We start from the raw sequence: 23,587 nt of genomic DNA on the forward strand, positions 1-23,587 counted from the left end.
GCGAGCTGGTTTTTTAACTGTTCTGGAATTCTGGGCCATTTCCATCTCAACCAATTGCCTTTACTGTCCCATTCTGTTAAATCCTCTATTTTTTTAATACCTCTTGCTCGGAGCCAATCTCTGATCTCGGCGATCTCTGTTTTTTGGTTTAGCGGCTGATGTCCCATTATGCGGTCTTTCCATAGATTAGTATTCTTCCCATTGCCCGGAATACGGTATAATTCACTTCTGAAAAACTCTATTCCTTTGGCGCACAGTTTCCAGGCCTGCGTGCCTTTAGGATGCTTCTCCGGTTTATAGTTCATGATGGATCGATTTTTGAGATATTTCTCGTTAAGGATCTGGCTTACAGGATGGTTGGGCTCCACGCATAATTGCCATAGCAATTTGCATCCCAGGGCCACGTTTGCTAACCCAGGATCGCGCACCTGAAGGCCTCCTTCCACCATCGGCCTTTTAACTGTGTCCCATTTGATTAGATGGAGTCGGTTGCTGTTCCCTCGCCCACCATTCCACAGAAAATTGCGTATGTACCTTGAGATTTGATCGGAGATGTGTTTGGGTGCCATCATCAGAGCCGCTTGAAATGTTGGCAGTGCTGAGAGGACGGATTTGATTAATATGAGTTTGCCTCCTGTGGATAACCAGAAGCCTCCCCACGCTGTTATCCTCTTCTTGTATTTTGCTATTACTTCATCCCACAGGTGGTTCCTGTTTGAGCCCAACGTTATAGGAAGTCCTAGGTATTTGATTCTTTCCCATTCTGCATACCCTTTGTATCCCAAGTCTTCTGCGATTTTCCCTATTGAGTGCTGGTCTATGTTCCAGCCATAGACTGCACTTTTCTTTTCACTTACTAGAGCGCCCGTGATGCTGCAAAACTTCTGTAATATGGTTTTGAAAGCTGATGCTATTCTTGAGGAGGCCCCCCCCAGCAGGAGCGAGTCATCAGCGAATAATGCATGGTTCATTGGTTCTATGCCTTTCTCTATTCTGATCCCTGGTATACTGCCTTTTTGTTTTTCCATAGTTAACTTTCTACTTAAAGAGTCAGCCATCAGAATGTAGAGGAAGGGTGAGAGGGGACCAAGGTTAATTTTAGGGGCGAATAATAGCCCAAAGGCGAAATTTAAGGCTTTTTATATTTTAATGGGGCGAATTTTTAATTAAAATAATAATTTTTTTTTATATAATTAGCCCATATTTTATTTAAAAATTAATTTATTTTTTTATTTTAGCCCAGGGCGGATAAACTAACCGAATCGTATTTGATCAAAATCGCCCCATTTTGATATTTGCGGAATCGTATTTGATCAAAATCGCCCCCATTTTGATTTACAGTTTGGGTTTTCTGGTCTGGGAGTGGTTTGTGAGGGTCGATTTGGTCCCGGGAGTGGTTTGTGAGGGTCGATTTGGTCATGGGATGTTAGATTTATTTTGAAATGGAGGGCGGAGCGAGGGCGGCTCCCTGTTTTGACGGATTCAGCCCGTTGTTTTGGTGTATATGGCTCCCTGGGTCCCTGTATAAAAATGGTTTTGAAATAGGTTTTTTCATCCTAGTTCACAAATCTAGCAGCAGCAGTTTCGGTGGGATATTCTTGCATTTTCAGATTTCAATCCGCTTATTCTTCTCTGGTTTCGGTATCCATTGTTTCTTGGATTTGAACGGCTCATGCCACTGCAGCAGCAACAACAACAGTCAGTACTTGACCGAATTGTTGGCTGAGCGCGAGAAATTAGGCCCCTTTATTCTCATGTTCGTGTAAAAGGTATATTAACTCTGCTGATATTCAAGCATGGGATAAGTAGCCATGATCTGCTTACTCTTTTTATGATTGTCTGTGTCCTCCCTTTTGTTGTGTTGTTGAGCTGGAAAGTTATCAGTACTTACCCTAAATATTACAGCATTTGGATGTTTGCAGTCTGCCAGTATCCCAAGATGAATATTGTGATGGAGAAGGCAACTTCCTGCTTCTGATTCCCATGTATTGTTCGTGTTGGAAAGATCTAGGCAATGATTGTTGTATTGTTCATATTTTTCATTCAGCTTGATCTCGGTACAATTGTCTCAAATGTATTTTATGGTGAGAGGGAGCGTTATAGTCATGTTGCCAAGTATGGGCTGGTTCATAGGGTTGAGTGGGGGAATTGGGTGTTTTCTTGCCTGAGTCATGGGTCAGTTAGCACTATTTATATCAAATGTGGCCTGAATGCTGTTTGAAACTGGAGATACTGATGACCTCAATGATGTGAAAAATTGGAGATACCGTATGGCCTCAATGGTGTTTGTAATCAAAATCTGGATTGAACACAGTGTCTGTATAGACTGTAGTTCAAGTTTTGTATAGACCTTTTGAAAAGTTTTCGAGGCAAGAAATCTGTTGTATTAATATTGTCTGATTTGTAATAGAGAAACTGCTATGAGGTGCTTTGGACTACTTGGGAATGAATTTTTGTCTCAGATGTCGATAGTCTGTACTGTGGTAGACAATAAGATGATTTCTTTTCTCAGGGATTGTAATTGCTTTCCGGAAGATGGGGTATACCTGTTCATGGTACTTCTTTCGACATCAAGTTGATAAACCTTCCCTTAGAGTTGAGTTTTGTTTGGTTCTTGTTCGTTGGGTGATGATAAAAAATGTAATATTCATTTGTATTTGTTGATTTTATACTCATGGAACTTGTTTCTTATTGTACTCAGTTCTTTTGATGCAAGAAAGAACAACAGACTAGTTTGAGCTTGAGGTACTTGAAGCGGCAGCAGCTCTCTTCTCAAGCGGTATGTGTTCTAGTTCTCAAGTGTAATATGAGTAAATTTAGAATGTACTGCCGTTTGACAATACTTGTAAGCACTTTGAAGCAAATGTGGCTTGAATGCTGTTTGAAACTGGAGATACTGATGACCTCAATGATGTGAAAAATTGGAGATACCGTATGGCCTCAATGGTGTTTGTAATCAAAATCTGGATTGAACACAGTGTCTGTATAGACTGTAGTTCAAGTTTTGTATAGACCTTTTGAAAAGTTTTCATAAGAGGTACTTGAAGCGGCAGCAGCTCTCTTCTCAAGCGGTATGTGTTCTAGTTCTCAAGTGTAATATGAGTAAATTTAGAATGTACTACCTTAGTTGTCATTTCATCATCCAACAACAACTCTAATGTGTTCAAAAAACTTGGCTACCTCCACCATCGTTGCCCGATGAGAGATAATCCTTCTCCCTTCTCCTCTTCATTTGGTTATCCTTTGCCATCATACTAGAATACAATCTCCTCCACAATTGTAGTCTTCATCTCAAGGACTTCACATGACAAATGAGTCCCTCTTTGTGGTTAATTGTACTATACCTTGGGTGCCAACATTCATAATTCTTGTTGTTGAACCAAGCTCTCCAGTTGCAGCAATAAGCTTGACACCTTTGTCTTATTGATTGCATTCTTTGAACAATGTTACTCAAGCCAATCCTTAAACCTTGGATTGATCAACCGATCTCTAAAGAACATTGCATCATGATGTTGTTCATCCCCTCTTCTACAATTTCTCTCTTATAGATGCATTCTTTGATTGTTCAAGGCCTCCTCCTTAATGACATTTGAGGGATAATTTTGCCTCCTTCCTTGTCTTAACATAAACTTGGTTTTGTTATCCATCTTTCACATGGCTGCTAGGATCCATGGTCACTTCTGAAAATTGCTTGCAAGGTTATCTTGGCTTCATTATGCATTGTTTTTTCCTTTTGGAAACTCATCCTTCCTTGAGGATTGTCTAGCATCTACTACCTCAATTTGGATTTCTTGGATCAATTTAGTGCTCTCGTTCTCCTTTTGGACCAGTTGTCCATTCTCCTCACATGCAAAGCATGCATTCACATAAAATTCACCAATTTTAAAAATAAAAGGTTACCTGGCCTCTTCTGATGCCTCCAACATCAAATTTTGTCTTCCTTCCATGCTTTAGGAAGGTACTCCTTCTCTTTCTTCTATTCTTATGACAACTATGAATGATTGTCCCTCTTGAAAATCCTTATCATCTGCATCTAGACACATAGCATCAGTATCATAATCACCAAGCTCTTTAGCCCCATATGGTATATATGTTACGAGCACTTCTAGCTAACCTCCCATGAGACTTTCATTTATTGTCTCATCGACATCCTCTTTGTGTAGCTCCCTCTACTGTTATGATGCTTTTTTCACCATATCTTCTATCAACAAATCCATATGTTGATTTGAACTCTTTATGCAGTCCATGAGACTCTCTGATAGTCTCTCTTCAACATCTTCCTCATCATCAAGGACTATTCCCTGCTCTGGTTCAAAATAGTGAACTAATTCAACTTTAGGCTCAACAGGTGCTTCATCTTCCTCCCTAGCTTTCTAGCTTTAGGGGGCTTCCTCTTAAAAACTTTTTTCTGACAAGTAATTTGGCCTTCTTCCTTAGGTCCCATCTCTACCTTTGGTATTCTCTTTCAAGCCTCATTTTGACTATGTTGAATCTCTCCTTCAACTCATAAATCTCCTTTTCAATTTCTTCTTTACTCATGCCATTTTCCTTGGCATGCTTCTCCCTTTTGTTATGGCCTCTCTTTGAATTATGTCCATCAGTAGCCATCTTCTTTCCTCCTTTCTTGTGAGCTTTCTCTTGCTCATTGTGAGCTACACTCAAGCCCCTTTAACAATTCTTCTCCATCACTTGTTACCCAATATCTCACCCATTTCACCTCAACCTAGGCTTTTGGTATTCCTCTGGTTCCCTCCTCTGGAACCCACTTGAGCATGCTCTGGTCTTCTATGGCTTCTACACTTTTCTCACCTTTTGAGAACTCCACTTGTTCTCTTCTCTTTGAGGACCTCAGCTAGAAACCTTCTATGTTTTGTTTTGTAGCCTATTTGTCGTAAGTTTCTTGCCATACACTTTAAGAACTTTATTGGTCCTCTGTTACCACTCCTTCTACTATTACCACTGTAAGGATTAACTCCTTTTATACATTTAAAAAAAAATACAAACCAGTTACCTACTAGTTCCTTAACCTCTGAGGTCTCAATATCTCAGTTCTTCCTAGCTCTACACTTGGTTGGTACTTCTTTAATATGCTCCAATCTTGTATTCCGTTCTCAATCTCTTTCTCTCCTCACTTTTTTTCTTAGGTTCCTCTTGCCCAAAATTTTCTTGGTTTCTTTGTCTCAACTTTGATGTCTCTTCTTCACGAGCAATCTTATAAATATTTTTGGTTCACTGCAGAAACCTCCTCAATCACTTGTCAATCCCCAAGAGCATCAATATTGCTCTAGTACCACTTAATGCATACCTTTTGGCTACTCTCATATTTCCATCATTCAACGTAGTCCATCTCATTCATTCACCTTCCCATTTTTGGCTCTTCCGGTCCCTTTTTCTAGCAGCCTTAACTGTGGAACCTTACGTTATGACCCACTAGTCAATTGCTCTATTCCTTTGACCTTTGACATAACAAACAATCTTGATTTTCCCAGATTTTCCACAAGTTCTTTCTCACAGTGACTATACTCGCCCCTGTCTTGCGTTCTAAACCTCCCTACTACCTTCAACACAACCACCCTTAATAAATATCTTCGCATAACCCACTTAGTTGTTCTAGGTCACTAGACAGTTCTCAACCTCCTTAGTTGAAGATTTGTTCCCACTGTGCCTTGAAACCTCACAGAATCTGCTTAAAGTGTGTAATAATTCTCCCAGGCCAAACTTGAAGTCAACACACACACCTGTCTCCTGGTATTTGAAAGCACTCAATCTCAATAATAAAGGTGCTTAGGCCTAACTTTACTCATATTACACTTGAGGTACTTCAAGCGGTAGTAGCTCTCTTCTCAAGCGGTATGTGTTCTAGTTCTCAAGTGTAATATGAGTAAATTTAGAATGTACTGCCGTTTGACAATACTTGTAAGCACTTTGAAGCAAATGTGCCCTGAATGCTGTTTGAAACTGGAGATACTGATGACCTCAATGATGTGAAAAATTGGAGATACCGTATGGCCTCAATGGTGTTTGTAATCAAAATCTGGATTGAACACAGTGTCTGTATAGACTGTTGTATAGACTGTAGTCTAATTATGTATAGACTGTTGGTCTTAAGAGCATGCGATCATTGATCAAGCCATCATAACCCATGGCAGCTTTGAAGGGATAAAAGGAAGACGTGTTGAAGCCAATGCTGCCATTGGAGTTTGATTCTTGAATATCATGGAGATTAAGAAGAATTATGTTCCATGCTCAAGGTTAATTACAGTAACGTTTTATGTGCTTACTCTACAAATGAATTTGAACAAGTTTTTCATGGAAACCTTTCGAAAAGAGAAAAAAGACCTTGCATTATAGTTTATTGGTGGATTCCTATATTTTCTTGGTTGTTGTTACATGTTGACTATTGGAAGATCTGTTTATATTACTGAGAATCTTTCACCTAAAAATGGAGCAGTAAAGGACATATTAACTGTTATACGCTTTTGATTTTTCTGCCTTTGAGAACCTTGTGAGTTGTATGTCATTGAAGGGTGACTTGGTTTGAATAGTTAGCTTTGGAGAGCAGTTAGAGGAAGAAATAACTCAAACCAAAACTCAACAATGGAATTTTTATCAATGTGTCCATTCCAATAGATTATTATTCTAAATCTGGATGATGTGGCAACAATAATTATATATTTTTTGGAATGTACCTCAGTGAATGATCACCTTTTGTAATATTTTAAGTGCCGCTACATAGAGATGTTATTTCTATGCTTAATTAATTGCATTGATGTGCCATAGAGCAATGCAATGCATCTGGATACTTGAAGTCTTGGAATTGCAGAGCAGCATTTGCTTGATTCCTTGGTAGCTGTTTGAAGATCCTAACCAAACTGATGTTTCTTTCAGAATTGTGGTTCTTTGTCATAGTAGTATAGTACGCTGTTCCTGAGATTACCTTTGGTTCTGTTCTGAGATCTGTAGAGAATTGTTGAGCAAGGGGGAGGATAGCTTCATCTTAAAGCATCCCTCTACCCAACGTTAAGCTTGATGGGAAGAATTATCCTATCTTCAAGTGAAGGGTGCTAAACATATAATTGAAGAATTGATTGTTAAGACTTGTGGAGGGTAAAAAGACAAATTGCACTATTGCTAAAGAATTAGTAAAGCTATAAGACAAATTGCACTGTTATATAGAGTGTCTATACAACAGTCTATATATTACAACTAAGTACAATGTGGAGAATAGGAAATGGAGAGAAAGTGAGAATAGGTGAAGATCCCTAAGTGAGGTTTAAAAGGCTCCAGGAGATTAATGAAGAAACTATTGAGACCCTGCATAACAATGGCACACAATCAAGCTGATATTGTGGATCCAAATTTGACCACCATGCAGAAACAACACTAGATATCAGCAAGGTCAACAGGTTTGGAAGGATATTCGTTTGACAATCGAGTTGGCTATGTTAACAACTTAACATATTGCAACTAAGTACAATCAAAATTAGAGATAAGGAGGATGAATTAAATTGGTCTAACAACCTTGATTCAGTCGGCTACACAACAAAGCTTGGTTACAAAGCAGTGCTCACAGAGAAAACACAAGGGGAGCCAATATGCTGGTAGAGAAGCATATGGAAAATCAAAGACTAAGTCAAAACTAAGTTGTGTTTAGAAAAAAGATATTGAAATTTAACTGAGGATATAAACCTAGGATACCTACCACAGTCCGGGTAGAATTTGAATATTTTTCTAAATTCTTAACCAGACCATATAAGGGTTCCCCTACATATTAGCATCACTAGTTGTACTTTGTAGTCCCATTTACCTATCTGTCAGGCTTTATTTAGACTTAAATAAAATTATCTTGCCTTATCTACATTGTTTCTCAGCCTTATATCTTATGCTACAAAATTAGATATAACTTTGTAGTAAAGGCAGGACAACCTTTCAATCTGAGTCTTGACTTGCAGCATCCTACAAGTTGGTCAGGCTTAAATTTTTTTGTTGGCAGGTATTGAACGATGATACTATATCTATAAAATATATTTCTTCTGTACTAACTGTATTGCCTAGAATATTTTGGTCATTGAATTTGTGGGTTGGCAGGCTCTAATAGCCCACTTGGAGCACAACCCCTTGAAAAATTCGGCTTTAAGAAGAATTACATGAGAAAATTGCTGTCACTTAGATGTCAGTAAAAACAGGTAGGTCTTTAGACTTTTGATCATAGTTGAGAACATTCCTGAGATAACTTTCTTTGATACTCCAGACTATAAAATTTCTGAGAATGCTGCAAAATGGAAAAACTGGAACTAGACATGCTTAAACCTTCTGCACTCCTCAAAATAGTTCCGCTTACACTGTTTGATTTATAAAACAGAGAATGCCAAGCCAACTGAGCAATGGCATTCATCAACTCCTATATCTTCAGACTTGATTGTTTCTCTTGAAGTCTCATCTTCCTAAGGCTAGTGATTGGTCAGAAAGAAGCCCTGACTTTCAGTAGATGAGCTTTTCTCTAAACAAACCTCTTGATGTGGAAGTAATAGTGGCTTTCCTTGACCCTGTCAAGACTTCCAAATTAAGCTTTCCATCTTATTATATTTTAACCATTTATTTTTCACATGCTAAGGGATGGAGGCTCTACCCTTTCCATACTTAGATTTCTGGTTGTTCAAATTTCTTCCTCAGGTAGGAATATCCTTTCATTTGGCTTAGCATTAGCTTTTGAGTTTTGGGCATGGTAGACATACTGTAAGCTGGCTTGGGAGGAGGGGACCAGGTCCTAAATCCTGTCAACCAACTTCTGTAGGAAATTAGGAATAATTCAAAGAAAGTGATGTTGTTTCAATGTTATACAAATGAATTATTATATTTTATGTCTTAAAATTTAATAGTTTCCCATTATCATTGTTAAATAATTTTTGTGAAATTCCATTTTGCCTCAAAATTCAATTTCTGATATATGTTCTTTCAATGTTGACTCAACAATTATTTTGCAAAGTATAATTCTATTTTCTATGAACAAGTGAATTTATATGAAGCATATCTCAACGCTTGAAAACTGTTGATGCAGGTTTGCAGATCGATTGGAAATTTTACTTGTGTAATATTTAGTGAGATGTCAAAAGATAATCATGGGAAGAAACCATTAAGGCAAACAGATGTATTATCATACTTTCAAAAGGCTCCATCCAAAAATACACATTCTCTTCATGATTCAAGCTCCTTTGAACAATCTGTTACTGAGAGAGAGGTTAACTCTTGTGGAAATGCATTTGATATCCATACGATGGATGAAGAAATAGGTTCCTCAAGTGGTCAGGGTGAGATAAATGCAGTTTCAACAGAAATTGGTGATGAAAATGTTAAAGATTTTTCCTTGGAAAGTGACACAATCCATTCGCGGAAAAGGAAAAGAGGCCAGTGGGCCATAGGAAGACGATTCCAAGAAAATTGGGTCTCAAGTTTTCCATTTATTGAAGAAATACCTCCTACAAATGAGAAAGAGCTTTTCCGACAAGTTAGATGTATTGCGTGTAGTTGGAAAACTCAAAAGGAAGTGAAATTTCAGATGAAGCTAGATACAGTACAAAAGCATGCAGGAAAGGTGTATGAAAAGAAAATTGTAAATGGTAAAGAGAAATCTATTGTTAGATGGAAATCTTCCGAGGAATGTCGACATGTTGAATATGCAGAAGAATATAAAAAATATTTATTATGTAAGAGGAAACTTGAGGCAGACGGAGGAACCATCATATCTCTATTTGAAAAGACGATGGAAAGAAATTTGTTATCCAAGACGATACAATTGAGCACTGTATTTCACATCTTATCTAAAGGTCGTCCTATGACAGATTATCTAGATCACATGAAATTACTATATTTTCTTCAAGTGCCAAACTTTCCATCTTCTCATTCGTCTGTAACTAGTGGTTGGGGATGGGCAGGATATCTAGCTCAAGTAGAAAAGGATGATTTGAAAGAAAAGATTGCAAATGCTAGGTTTTTGGCATTGTCTTTAGATGAGGTTACAGCTATAGATAATACTTCATGGATTTGCATGAGCATTTATATGGTTAATGACCATATTAGACATTCCTATCTACTTGGGATTAATAAGATGAGAGAGACTTCTACAGCTGAAAATATTTATGAACTTGTTCTTAATGGATTGAAGGAAAGTGGTATGGATGAATTAATGATTGCAAAAAAGTTGGTATGTGTTGGAGCAGATGGAGCAGCGGTAATGCAAAGGACAAAGGAATGGCCTTTGTGTTAGGCTACAACTATCAACTTCACCATATATGCTTAATATTCATTGTATGGCTCATAGGATGAATCTTGCATTTAAAATAATAAGCAAGTTTCCATCAGTTTCAAAAGTTGAAGATCTTGTACGTGAGACTCATGCATACTTTTCTCGTAGTCCCAAACGATATTTAGAGTTTCAACAATTTGCAGATGGTATTACGGATGGAAAAAAACTACTGAAAGATGTTGATACAAGATGGATCTCATTAAATGGACCATCTCAAAGACTATTTAGTGAGTTCAAATCTTTGGTAGGGTTGATGTATGAAAATCGCTATAATGTAGACAAAGCTCAAGATCTTCTTTCTCAACTAACTAATATAGAGACATTATTGACATTGGCTGGAATTCTTCCTATGCTACATGAAATGAATGTCCTCGTGAAAATGTATCAGAATCGCACAATGTATATTGCGGAATACACAAATGCAAGAAAGTCAGCATGTCTTGCATTGGATAATTTGTATATGATGCCAGACTCTTTTACTGGTCCAGAGTTTGAAAGTTGGACTGAGATCATCAATATAGAAAATACTGAAAATTTTTTGACCTTTGATGAAAAAGGGATACTATGTATCGTAGTGCGTGGGTATATGGTTCCCTTTCATTATATTAGTAAGACAGGACGAGTCACCAAAGATTGCCCCGTGTCAAGAGACCAATTTGATAATATTGTGATTTCAGTGAGACAAAATTTGATAGAAATTGCAAGATCACTATCATTAGAGATAAGAGAATGATTTCCTCGAGATGAATTGTTGGAGGCCATGTGTGTGGTATACCCTCAATATTGGAACAATTGTCAATGTCGAAGAACTTTAAAAGCTGATTTTCAAAAAAGATTAAAATGTTTAGTAGACCATTTTTGCAAGAAAGTCTCGATACATGGAGAACAAATTGAAGGTATTTTAGATTCATCAAAATTGTATCAACAAGGTGGACGCTTTGCTGAAACAATGTGGAAGCAATATCCTTTTTTGGAGAATCCTAATGAAAATGGTGCTATAACAAGATTATGGACTACTTTAAGTGCTAGCCAATACCTGCAAGAAAACATATCAGAATATTTCAAATTAGCAGATTTGTGTCAAACCATGATTTTGGGATCAGTGGAGGATGAGAGAATGTTTAGTGCATTATCATTCTTGAAGTCAAAGTTGAGGAACAAGCTTGATAAACATGTGGATACATGTTTAAGATTATATGTAACAAAGTATGACATTGACAATTTTCCATATGAAAGAGCGCTAACTCTTTGGCGATTAGATTGTGATAGAAGGGGAGAAAACAATATAATAAATCTATCTAATGAACTTGATATAGAACATAATGTTTTGGAGGCTCATAATGACAGTTCATTTAGAGAAGATCATGTTCACAATTTAGAAAATGAGGACCAAGATGAGAACTGGGAAACTGAAATACCCTAGGACTCTTATTTTGGTATACATGTTCCATTGATCATGCAAAATTACTATATGTCAACTTCAGGTAAAAATAGGTTCTATATTTGTATTTTTCATTGTAACATTGCAACAACATTATTTTGATGTGTGTTATTTTAAGATTGATGTTTCATATTTAATCATTACATTGTTTGTTTCTTATCTGTGACAGGAAATAAAGCTGGATTTGGTGAGGTTGGGACCTATTTCTTTTCACATAGATAGTGTCTGACTATTATTAAATGATAAATAACAAATTTAACAAGACTTTCAAGTCATTTGCTAGCCATTTCTTGTCAGTGATTTGTCAGCCATGTTTTCAAGTCTTTTAGGTACTAAGTTGTTCGGGTCCCCACATGTCCTTAGGACCATTAAGGGATGAGATAACATGAGTCAGTCCAACTCATGCCCCGAATTTACTTTTTACCTATTGATGTAAGTGTTTTGTTACCACTTATCACCAACAAAATTCTACCATAACATAAACCAACTTGAAGACGACACTTCTCATCTTCCTTTTACATAAATGCTCTATGGATCTCCCTACTATACTTTTCCGAGACCAACGTCCCTTCTTGGTAGGTCTCTCCACCATACCACTAATCACACAATAGTAACTACTGCCTTCTATAAATCTCTCTAGTCTCAGTTATTTGTGTCCCTGTCACACTCGACCAATATAATCTTGCAGGTCTACTTTTTATCATATCTTTATTTTTTGTTATTTTGTGTATTTAACATTAGTACCATGCAAGAGTAACGAGTTAGTGTCCTTGGGATTTGATCTTTGATTTGAAATGAAGTCAGATTTGATGAAGCTGGGACCTATTTCTTTTCACATAGACAGTGTCCTAGTATTAAATGATAAATAACTAATTTAAGAAGTCTAACGCTAAGCAACAATGGGCTTATTCAAGTACATGAAATTGCGTTGATGTCTAGCTCTAATATCTTAGAAAATTTTAGCAGTTTGTTTGCTTCTTGTTTAGAGGATTTTTTCAAGTTTGAAATTTTTGGTTTATTTTGGTCATATTTTTTTAGTCGCTTGACTTATTTCATGCATAGATCGACAGATCTAGTTTTATTTTTATAATTATTGTTGTTTTCTTTATATATTTGGTGGTTTGAGGAAAGATATTTGATTTCCTTTCACTTTGTGGCATGATTTCAACATCTTCACCTTTTAGAATATAGTAAAATATTATTCTTATTTTATGTTTTCTTGGAAAAGAATTATTGATATTTGGAAAGGGAAATAAGCCCTAGGTAGCTCAGCGAAGAGAAAAATGGTCTATGTACTAGGTTCCTACGCATTCATCGTAGGAGACCTATTGGCATGAGACCGACATTCCTTTTATGCAATTACACTTTTTCAAGGCGGAGCTGAGTTTGCTGACTTGGGAAGAACACTGACAGCTGATCATAATGCTAAGGAGATTATAATGTTGGTTTCAAAAACAGGATTGTGAAAATTGTTTGCACTAGTTCTTCTTTTGGTCATATTTACTACCAAATTTGTGTCTTGCTGATTTTTTACATTTGTAATGACCTTGTGCAGAGATGGTTTGAAGAGCCCAATGTTAGAGTGTGAAGACTCTCTACAAACCACAAGGACTACATTTTCTTGGAGGGCACTCAATGTTCTTGGTGTTGCTGAGTCTCTTCGTTCGAAGCGTAAATGGATACAATGGTATGGCCATAACATCACTTAATTTGATCCTCTTTACTAATCTCCTAATATCATTTCAATACATCAAATTGCTTTGTTTTCATGGAATCCAAAGATACATCAGTAATGTTATTTTGTCTTGGAAATACTAAATTATTTTGTTTTGATATCACCCAGTTTGAGTTGTTCTTTGCAACTACCACTTGATCATTTAACAAGCATTTGAAATTCAAAGTGAAATAAAGCTCTTTTAGTTTTTTTCCAGAAGAAGATTAGATGTTGCACTTGGTACCATAGGCCTTGTAAAAGGGTTGTACTCCATTTCAGTCTACGACAGTAGACTGATTTCTAACTGCTCCATGTACCCACATATGATATAATATTTTTCATTTTTGGCTTGCTGAATATACAAAGAGAAAATTGCTTAACAATATTGCTTAATTTGACAACAATTTTACTTTTATTTGATACAAGAGTGGAGGTAGTCTTAAATTTTACCTATTTCTCAGTAGTTGTTCTCCTTTGACAACAACATCATCCTTCAACAAATACATTCTAGCTTGTACAGAGGAAAGTCGATCTTTAGTAGAGGGCACATAAGAGATCCTCTAATGGAGGCGCAATAGTTTAGTAGGATCACTGGATGAAGCACATGTATGAATGTATTGTCTTCAATTAGGAAGGCACAGTTACCCATCGAGGGGAGGGCATGCATGAATGTAACAAAATCACAACATCACAAAGATGTGGTATTTGTTTTACAACATCACAAAGCTCTCGCTGATCTAACAAAATCCGAAGCAAGGTTTGTTTAGCTGAAATATTTGAGATATTTTATATTTGACAGAGATCTGTTTTGGAAAGATACAGGAGGAAGTTTGTAGATATTTTGTTCCTTCAATTGATCAACTTGTAGATATTTTCACCAAAATCTTGTTGGATTCCACCTTCACTAGTTTGTGACATTGTATTGCCATTTAGGGGTGATATTGTTTTATAATAGCATCTCTCTACACTCTTATATAGTTTGTTGCTTTTGAAAATGTATGGGTCATGTAGATTTTTCATGGGTTTTTCTTTCACACTGAGCACAGGAGAAGACTCATGGAGTTCAGGGGTAGTTGTAGGATGCAAGAGACTCTTGGGTTTTTTTGAAATTACATCTCACCATGAAGTTTCACTTGGGCACACTTGACACATATTTGAACTAGGGTTATGATTACATTACCTTTTGTTGCATCACTGAGGGAGAGCCTTGTTCCTATGTTGAAGCTAAGGCTCTGGATCCCATTGGTGAATAATATGAGGAAGGGAGCCCTAGAATAGGAGCCTCCTATCACATTAGGAGCCTAGAACATGATTTATGGTAAGGGGGGTCATAAACAACCAAAAGGAGGAATCCCCTTGCACATTGGAGGTCCAAAGTATGAAAAATGGTAGGGAGAGTAACACACCCTATCTAGGACGATGCCTAGAGCATGATAGGTGGAAAGGAAAGAGGCTAGAGGATGAAAACCCTTACTTGAATGATGCCATGTGGTGGTAGAAGCTCTTGTATGGTTAAAAGGATGACACTTGATGAGAAATGTTCTACTTCAAGGGTGAAAAGAGGAACATTTTGGTAACCACCCCTTTGAATAGGGATGTCTTCTGCATGAAGGCTATTAAAGTATTCTAAATCACCTTTACAGGGCGTTACATATTATTTGTGGCATATTCCACATATTTGGAGGTGTCTTTCAATTTTTAGATATCTGGGGCAAGGGCACTTTGCTCGAGACACATTCTACATTAAAGGATGTTAAAGCTCCTTTATGAGGTTTTTATGTATTATTCAAGGCATATTATGCATATTTGGAGGTGTGTTTCACCTTTGATATATTTGGGGCAAGGACACTTTGTTTGAGGCTACATATTTGAAGGAAAGCCCTTTGCATGAGGAGATACCATGTGGTGTGGTTGACATGGTCCAAGCCCCTAACAACAAATGCATACTATAAGGAAATGAGGAGACGAGAAGTGGCAAGTGGATCTATGCATTGGAGAAAGATGTCCCAAGGCAAATTTGTACTTGTGAGCCAAAGAAAGATCATATTAGAACATCATTATCACTCTAGAATAGGAGCAACTAGGGTTTGGAGAGCTCTCTAGAGAGAGTGCTAGGGTCAAAGAGGTCCTAAAGTGTCTAGGAAAACCTTAGGGAGATTCCCCAAATTGGGAGGTGAATCAAATAAATTATAACTTACCCTCTCTAAACCCTAAAAGGGACCAAGCCTTAGTTTGGGAGGATGGAAGCCTATAAATGTCAACATTTTGGCTTAGTCATGACTCCTAATCTTAAGTCCTTGAACATCTTCATGTGTATCTTGTAATACAGTTTTTATCCTATGTATTATGAACTTGGTCACATGTTAGGGTTGACTATTATAAGGTGGTTATGATTAATATCCTATATAATCAAGGGCACTTGCTCGATTTGATTTTGGGCCTTTTACACCACTTTCTTTCTTCTTCTCGTTTCTAGATCATTATTTATTTCTTTCAATTGGTATTAGGGTGTGTATGGTCTTAAGAGCATGCGATCATTGATCAAGCCATCATGACCCATGGCAGCTTTGAAGGGATAAAAGGAAGACGTGTTGAAGCCAATGCTGCCATTGGAGTTTGATTCTTGAATATCATGGAGATTAAGAAGAATTATGTTCCATGCTCAAGGTTAATTACATTAACGTTTTATGTGCTTACTCTACAAATGAATTTGAACAAGTTTTTCATGGAAACCTTTCGAAAAGAGAAAAAAGACCTTGCATTATAGTTTATTGGTGGATTCCTATATTTTCTTGGTTGTTTTTACATGTTGACTATTGGAAGATCTGTTTATATTACTGAGAATCTTTCACCTGAAAATGGAGCAGTAAAGGACATATTAACTGTTATACGCTTTTGATTTTTCTGCCTTTGAGAACCTTGTGAGTTGTATGTCATTGAAGGGTGACTTGGTTTGAATAGTTAGCTTTGGAGAGCAGTTAGAGGAAGAAATAACTCAAACCCAAACTCAACAATGGAATTTTTATCAATGTGTCCATTCCAATAGATTATTATTCTAAATCTGGATGATGTGGCAACAATAATTATATATTTTTTGGAATGTACCTCAGTGAATGATCACCTTTTGTAATATTTTAAGTGCTGCTACATAGAGATGTTATTTCTATGCTTAATTAATTGCATTGATGTGCCATAGAGCAATGCAATGCATCTGGATACTTGAAGTCTTGGAATTGCAGAGCAGCATTTGCTTGATTCCTTGGTAGCTATTTGAAGATCCTAACCAAATTGATGTTTCTTTCAGAATTGTGGTTCTTTGTCATAGTAGTATAGTACGCTGTTCCTGAGATTACATTTGGTTCTGTTCTGAGATCTGTAGAGAATTGTTGAGCAAGGGGGAGGATAGCTTCATCTTAATTTTAAAGCATCCCTCTACCCAACGTTAAGCTTGATGGGAAGAATTATCCTATCTTCAAGTGAAGGGTGCTAAACATATAATTGAAGAATTGATTGTTAAGACTTGTGGAGGGTAAGAAGACAAATTGCACTGTTGCTAAAGAATTAGTAAAGCTTTTGGCGCACAATGAAGATGTGCAGTACATTATAAGTTTTACTATTGCAGATCATATTGGTCCTCAAATTAGAAGTTTGATTAGTTCTTGTAAGATTTGGACTAGGATTCTCTAACAGAACAAGGATTCTCTATTCTAGGAAATGACTATATGCATTTTAAATGATTGGTTGTGTATATCACTGTTTATACGATACGTATTCAGGATGTGCAAGATCAATTTGGAGCAGTTGATGATAGAATTGATCCTAAAGTTCGTAGTGCCACTGTTCCAATGGTTGAAAAAAATGTTTCAGCCATTTGTGACCAGTGTGAATGCCACTGATAAAGTGGCTAACTTTCTTGGTGGAATGTTACTGCAGAAAGAACATTGCTGGAACAAATTCACTTAAAAGAGTGTATACCGAGCACTTACACTGAAATCACTAAGAAGAAAGGGAAGAAGTCTACATAGAAAAGTTTAAAGGAAACTTCACAAAAAACCCTTGAAAAATGATGTTGTATCAAGCAGGGCCATTATTGCAGAGATTGTGTCAAGGCCCATTACCACAGTAAATATATATTATTTAGAACTATGTTGTAATTTTTGTCAGGGTTCATGTTTAGGTTCAACTATCACTGGCTACCCTATTCTGGAAGAGCTTTTGCTCTCCTGAAGACATCTTGATCTAACTCTTCATTCTTTGTTTTCACCTCCATAAAAAATCTCTAGTGGATTCATAAATTTTCCTTTTATTGTGACAGACTATTTTATGTGGTATTGTTGGCATACCTCCTTCAAATGGTGTTATTCCTGAATCTCCAATGCACATGAAAGGCTTAGCTACCCTCAAACATCAGGTACTAATATATTGGAATTATCAATTGCAGCTTCTTAGGGAAAAGACACAATTCAGACATTTTATAGACGAGTAACTTACAAGTACTTTTGTTACAGTTGGTGCTTAGCAAGTTAGTGACAACAATCTGGAAAAGTATGCAGAAAAATTCAACCTTAGGGCAATTATACAGAAACATGCAAGAAGCCTATGAGCAAATGCAGACCCCAATGGTTTATCAGCCTCCACCTGCCTTGGTAATGGTCTTATTTTTGAGTTTGGGTGTTTCATTTTATCTAATTTTCCTCTCCCTTTATTTATTTGTCTTGTCATGTCCCAACCATTTATGCAGGCACTTAAGGAATTGAAAGAGTCCACAATTCAGTTGGCCGCAAGTACTGGGAATATGGATGCCCCAGTTGATGAATCAATTTTTAATGTTGACAAGGATGTGGATGACCTGCTTCTTGTTGAGGTGAAAGAACAGCAATTGAGTAATTTGTTGCAATCTCTGATGGTGGTTGGCTGCCTTGCAGTAATGCCCATCATTAGAAAGATCCCAACTTCTGTGCTTTGGGGTTACTTTGCCTTCATGGCCATAGAGAGTTTGCCAGGAAATCAATTTTGGGAAAGGCTATTGTTTCTTTTCACTGCTCCAAGCCGTAGATACAAGTATGAACTTTATTCAAACTATAATGTGATTGAATTTAATGCTTGTAATATAGTTTTCAAAGCTGATTAATGTTGAACTGATGGTTACAGAGAACTTTAGGAGTATCATGCTACATTTCTTGAAACGGTGCCTTTCAAGACAATTGCCACTTTCACCATTTTCCAGACATGTTATTTGTTGGCATGTTTTGGTATCACATGGGTGCCTATAGATGGTGTTCTCTTCCCACTACTAATCATGTTGTAACTTGTTAGTCCCAGCGAGGCAGTATATCCTTCCCAAGTTTTTCAAAGGAGCACATCTTCAAGAATTGGATGCAGCAGAGTATGAAGAAGCCCCTGGAATGCCATGCAATATAACAGTGAGTGCAAGACACATATCAAACAAATTTTAAAAATATTACTCAATTCTATTTCATAAGCCCTGCAACATGAACAATAATAAATTGAACTGTAACATATATTGATTGCAGGAAGCTGGAATTCAAGGGTTCGGACTAGGAAGCATGGGAACAGGTGCAAATGATGGCGAAGTTTTGGATGAGATGATTACATGAAGTCGCGGTGAGGTCAAACACACATATAGTCCACGGATAACTAGCTTGAGTGATTGCACACCAATTCATGGATCCGAGTCTGCATTAAGTCCCCAAGTTGCAGAAGCTAAACAAATATATAGCCCCCGTATAAGTGAGATCAGACAGACACATAGCCCTCACAGAGGGGAAAAGCATTCGGGCATTCCCCTGGTTAGTCAAGGAAAAAATATGAGTCCAAGTGCATTTGGTTTGAGGCCACATAAACAAACTTCCAATTAGGTGTTTGGAGTATAAATCCTCGGCTAGTAATCTTTCCCTTGAGTGAGCATATCTTATGTTTAATAGTACATATTTTGTTGGCTTATCATTATTTAATCATTGTGCCATAAATCACTCGGTTGTATTTGGTGTGTCTTCACAAAGAACCTCTGTCCATCTCAGAGGACAGGGTAGACCATATAGTGCGTGTAAAAAAATGTAATGGAAGTCAAGCTTGAAGTATTTCTGTTTTCTTGAAGCATGAAATCTATTATGTCAGTCTTGTGGTTTTGTAGACCCCGTGGTATTAAAGGGTCCTGTGAGTGGTTTGAGCTTCATAGAAAGTCATCCTTATTATACCAGTTGGATCATAACCACAGAGTTTGCAGCCTTTAATGTTTCATTGAAATAAAAAATGTGGAAATTAAACTTGACAAATGAAAAGGAAATGGTAAGGCTTACAATATTAGAACTTATGTAAATGTTTTCCCTTGGTTAGTTTTTAAAGGTAATGGCTAAACCAGCAATTACCTTTAAAAAGATCCAATTCATTTCTCAGAGTGGTGCAAGTATTGCACTAGGCCCTCTTTATTTTGCATGGCCACATTTTTGTTCAGGCTAAAGTTGGATTTTTGATCTTCTTTTTTTGGTTTTTTCTTTCTTCTTGTTAACCCGTAACAGGGTTTCTGCAATAGAAGAGGGGCTGTGTATTCTTCCTGACCAGTTGGCCATTGCGGTGGCACATTGATGACAACCAATCTATGTTCTGAAGGACACAATTACATTATATACCACCTCTATGCCATTTCTGTAGATCAAAGTGCCAGACATTATGCACAGATTGAAGTCAAGGACCATGTAGGCTGGTGCCACTTGTTCGAGATTCAACTCTTGGGAAGAACACCATTTCCAAGGTCCTCCAAACTTGTAAGCAGCGGCCTACAGTTCAACTCTTCATTTAGTTGAACAACATTGTTGGTGGACCATCCTTAGCATTAACCATTTTCTTACAGTGAGCTACTTGGTTCTTGATATTCCTGACAAGTAGAGCTACCCTTACTATCACTCAACTGTGTAAAGCGCCTTTTCCAATTTTTCCTGAATCACTGCCATGTTAACTCTGTCCATTGAAGGAATGCATGCAGAAGTTTTTATATCCTTTGTTTTATGTTAAAGTGTTTGGATCAAACAGTAAACATGCAGGTATCCTCCTTTTTTTGTTAAGGGCTTTGTAGTCCCTCATACCCTAGTCTACCCAGATTGTGCAACATGTAGTTTAAGGGGTTAATTACTCTGCCTAGTGAGGCATTTTGTTGGCAACAAAGCTTGAGGTTTGGCAGTCTCAGACTTTAGTCATACATTTTAATAGAAAAATAGAGAGGCAGCATAATGTTTCAACATTAATAGAAGTCTAGTTTCCAATGAAAAGTGTTGAACAAAGAAAGCATTAAACATTCATAGCACAATTTGCCGAATATGAACTTGCCAACTTAACAAAGATTCAAATAGGTGAGATGAGATGATGAAGAGATATTCTAAAAATGTACATACACTGGCCTCACAAAGAAAGTAGGAGAGATAATAGGAGAATTATATTAAGATTGTCAGAATGAATGTACAGAAGATTCGATGCCTATATCTATGTGCCATCCTCTTACATATTGAAGAATCAATTATGATTGAACTACATAAATAGTAATAGGTTAACAATAATATATGTATGACCAATGACATAAGAGATTATATATGAATGACTAGAATAAAACGCTGAAATAAACTAAATACAAACTGTCAATATCCAATTAACATAAAATGATATCATGAGTAGAATTTTTTTTATACGGATAGAGAGAAATGCTATCCTCTTCAAGTAACAAGTAGCCCCTATTTTATCCTAAGATAACAGCTATAATTCAAATCATGTTTTGCTAGATTCAATACCCTAGATTTAGAAATAAATGACTAAACACTACAAGGAAATAGCATTACCCCATAAGCTTTTTCAGATGCAACAATATGCTCCTTTTGTGGTTCATTGTTGGCTCCTTCATCCACTATATCATGTTACATACAGGCACTCTTGCTAGCTCATGTTGAGATGGAAATATATATTTTTCATGACAGTAAAACATTTAGATAATGGAAATAAAGAATATGTGCATTCAAGTTAAATCAGATTTATCTTGAATGGTTGGGAAGATTTGTTATTATCTTTAATAATTTAAGTCTTGTAAAACAAATTCAGAAGGAATAGTTTAAGTCTTGTAAAGCAACAAACTTGAAGAAAAACAAAGAATATGAAGCCATATACAAGGAATATGAAGCCTGTGTGTTATGTTAATTTATCAGCAGTTTTATGCTCTGCAGTATAATCTGTGAGAAAATTGGCTACAATATTCAACAGACAGGACATTATGAGTTTCTCAATTTGTGCTATTATATGCTATGGATTTTCTAACCGATATCTTGAAAACGCGGTCTGCACTTGCCATCTATGCCTGAGTTCTGCAGCGGTTTGTTACTTTCAAGCCATGCCTAATGTCATATTGTTTGTTGCAACTTTAATGTAGACAGCTAACCAGGAAGGCATTGGGTCATTCATAGAGGATGCTTAGGCATGATTCCAGGATTTTGAAAATAATTGTGATTTCCATCACTAGTCATAGAACTTGATAGAAAGTTGGGATATTCATGAGTGTGAATTTATGTTTGTGTGTTTACATACTTTCTTATGAATTAACTAATGCTCAGTAGCAGTAGACATTGGACAAGTATATTTGTATACTTCTGTTTTAAACTGAAACAAATCCAGGGCTAAAAGGAATGGATTGATTGCACTAGTCATCCTTCTATAACTTTCCAACATAGGCTGGAGTAAATAGATTGTAATTTGGGTAATTTTTCTAACTGCAAACAGGAACATACTTGTGTATTGGCAGGGAAGCTATGATGGCCATTATGTCAGGCCAGGTGATCGCACTCCATTGATCGTGAGCACGATTGTGATCAAGATGGAAGACTTCATAGTCTAGATTGATTGTTTAGCAGTGATAGTTAGTGGGCTCATTCACAAAAGCTTCTATTTCACTAATCCTTTTTATAGAGTTGTCAGATTCAATTTCCAAAGGTTTTAAGTACACTATAGAGTTGAGTTCTGAGAGAGTTGTGATTCACAGTGTTAAGTATAGCAGCTATGACACTTGAATGAAGACAAGCATAATAGAGGTATCAGACTCTGTTATAAGCTTACCTACATATTATAAGGGACTTTGTTGGTTTTTTTATAATTTTATAGACAAGTTCCATGTCGTGGAAATGTGAAAAAAAATAGTGATATTGCCAGCATGTGGTTCTTATCATATATGGTTTTATACTTCTTCAAAAAATTCTCTAAGAGTTCACAATGCTAAAATTCACTAGGACTTTACAAAGTTTTATTATTTAGTGAAAGACTTGCCAAGTTCTTACAAGATTTTATAATTGAGTAAAATATTCGCCATGCCTGGTGAGAGATTCGCCAGAAAATTATATATACATATTATATTATTGATAAAATCGCCTTCCATTTTTCCTATAAACCATGGAGATTCGCCCAATTATTATATTTATAAATTTGGGGGGGGTTCTTAAAATTTTCCCTGGTCCGTGCGCGGTTTTGTCTAATGCGCTACTACTCGAAGGGGTACCCACAGGGGTTACAAGGGAGTCCAACAGACATGACCACCTCTTGTATTTCCTGCGTGCATGCCTCCCTAAATCCGCAGGTTTATGCGCTTAACGACAGATCCCGTGGTTTAAAGACGCCGGAACACGTCTCTAGCCGAATTTTTTTTTTTGCTAAGAATTGGAGATCCCACCGGCCCTGGAAAGTGCTCTGATACCACTTGTTATGCTCTTAACCTGCAAAATGATACCCAAATACAGAATATGTGAAGAAAAGATACCCAGAACACAGAATAGCAATGATTTTATTATTCAGAGAGTAATGTTCACTTGCCTCTTCGAGGGGGCAACCTCCAATAGAGTAGAGCTCGACTACAAAATAAGACACAATGCTCCTCGCAAGGAGTCTCTATCCTTTATATATGACTCATACATGTAATACCACGGGCCAATACCGTGGGTTTTATTAATACCATCTATCTAATACTACAGCCCATTTGCAACTAACTGTGGTCCCGTCACTAATCGCGGGTTAACCACTTACAAATATTAATATGGGCTTTATTGACTCTTGACTATGGCATGATCCCATGACATAAATAAGGGGG

The 23,587-nt window shown here is 36.9% G+C and overlaps 2 long non-coding RNA genes across 3 annotated transcripts; both read left to right on the forward strand.

The window, feature by feature from the left end:
- Nucleotides 1-2,691: 2,691 nt before the first annotated feature.
- LOC149233083 (uncharacterized) lies at nt 2,692-18,217 on the forward strand. 2 transcript variants are annotated; one of them, XR_016247595.1, is made up of 3 exons: nt 2,692-2,779; nt 17,774-17,869; nt 17,967-18,217. It is a non-coding gene; the product is annotated as an uncharacterized LOC149233083 (long non-coding RNA). The 2 variants fall into 2 exon arrangements; XR_016247596.1 differs by lacking the exon at nt 2,692-2,779 and adding an exon at nt 17,397-17,580.
- A 98-nt stretch (nt 18,218-18,315) lies between these two features.
- Nucleotides 18,316-19,307, forward strand: LOC149233084 (uncharacterized). The gene is made up of 3 exons (XR_016247597.1): nt 18,316-18,519; nt 18,610-18,881; nt 18,993-19,307. It is a non-coding gene; the product is annotated as an uncharacterized LOC149233084 (long non-coding RNA).
- Nucleotides 19,308-23,587: the final 4,280 nt, after the last annotated feature.

This window comes from Pinus tabuliformis, chromosome J (assembly GCF_031772625.1).
Source record: "Pinus tabuliformis cultivar Carrire ecotype Pingquan chromosome J, CPIR1, whole genome shotgun sequence".
NCBI lineage: Eukaryota > Viridiplantae > Streptophyta > Pinopsida > Pinales > Pinaceae > Pinus > Pinus tabuliformis.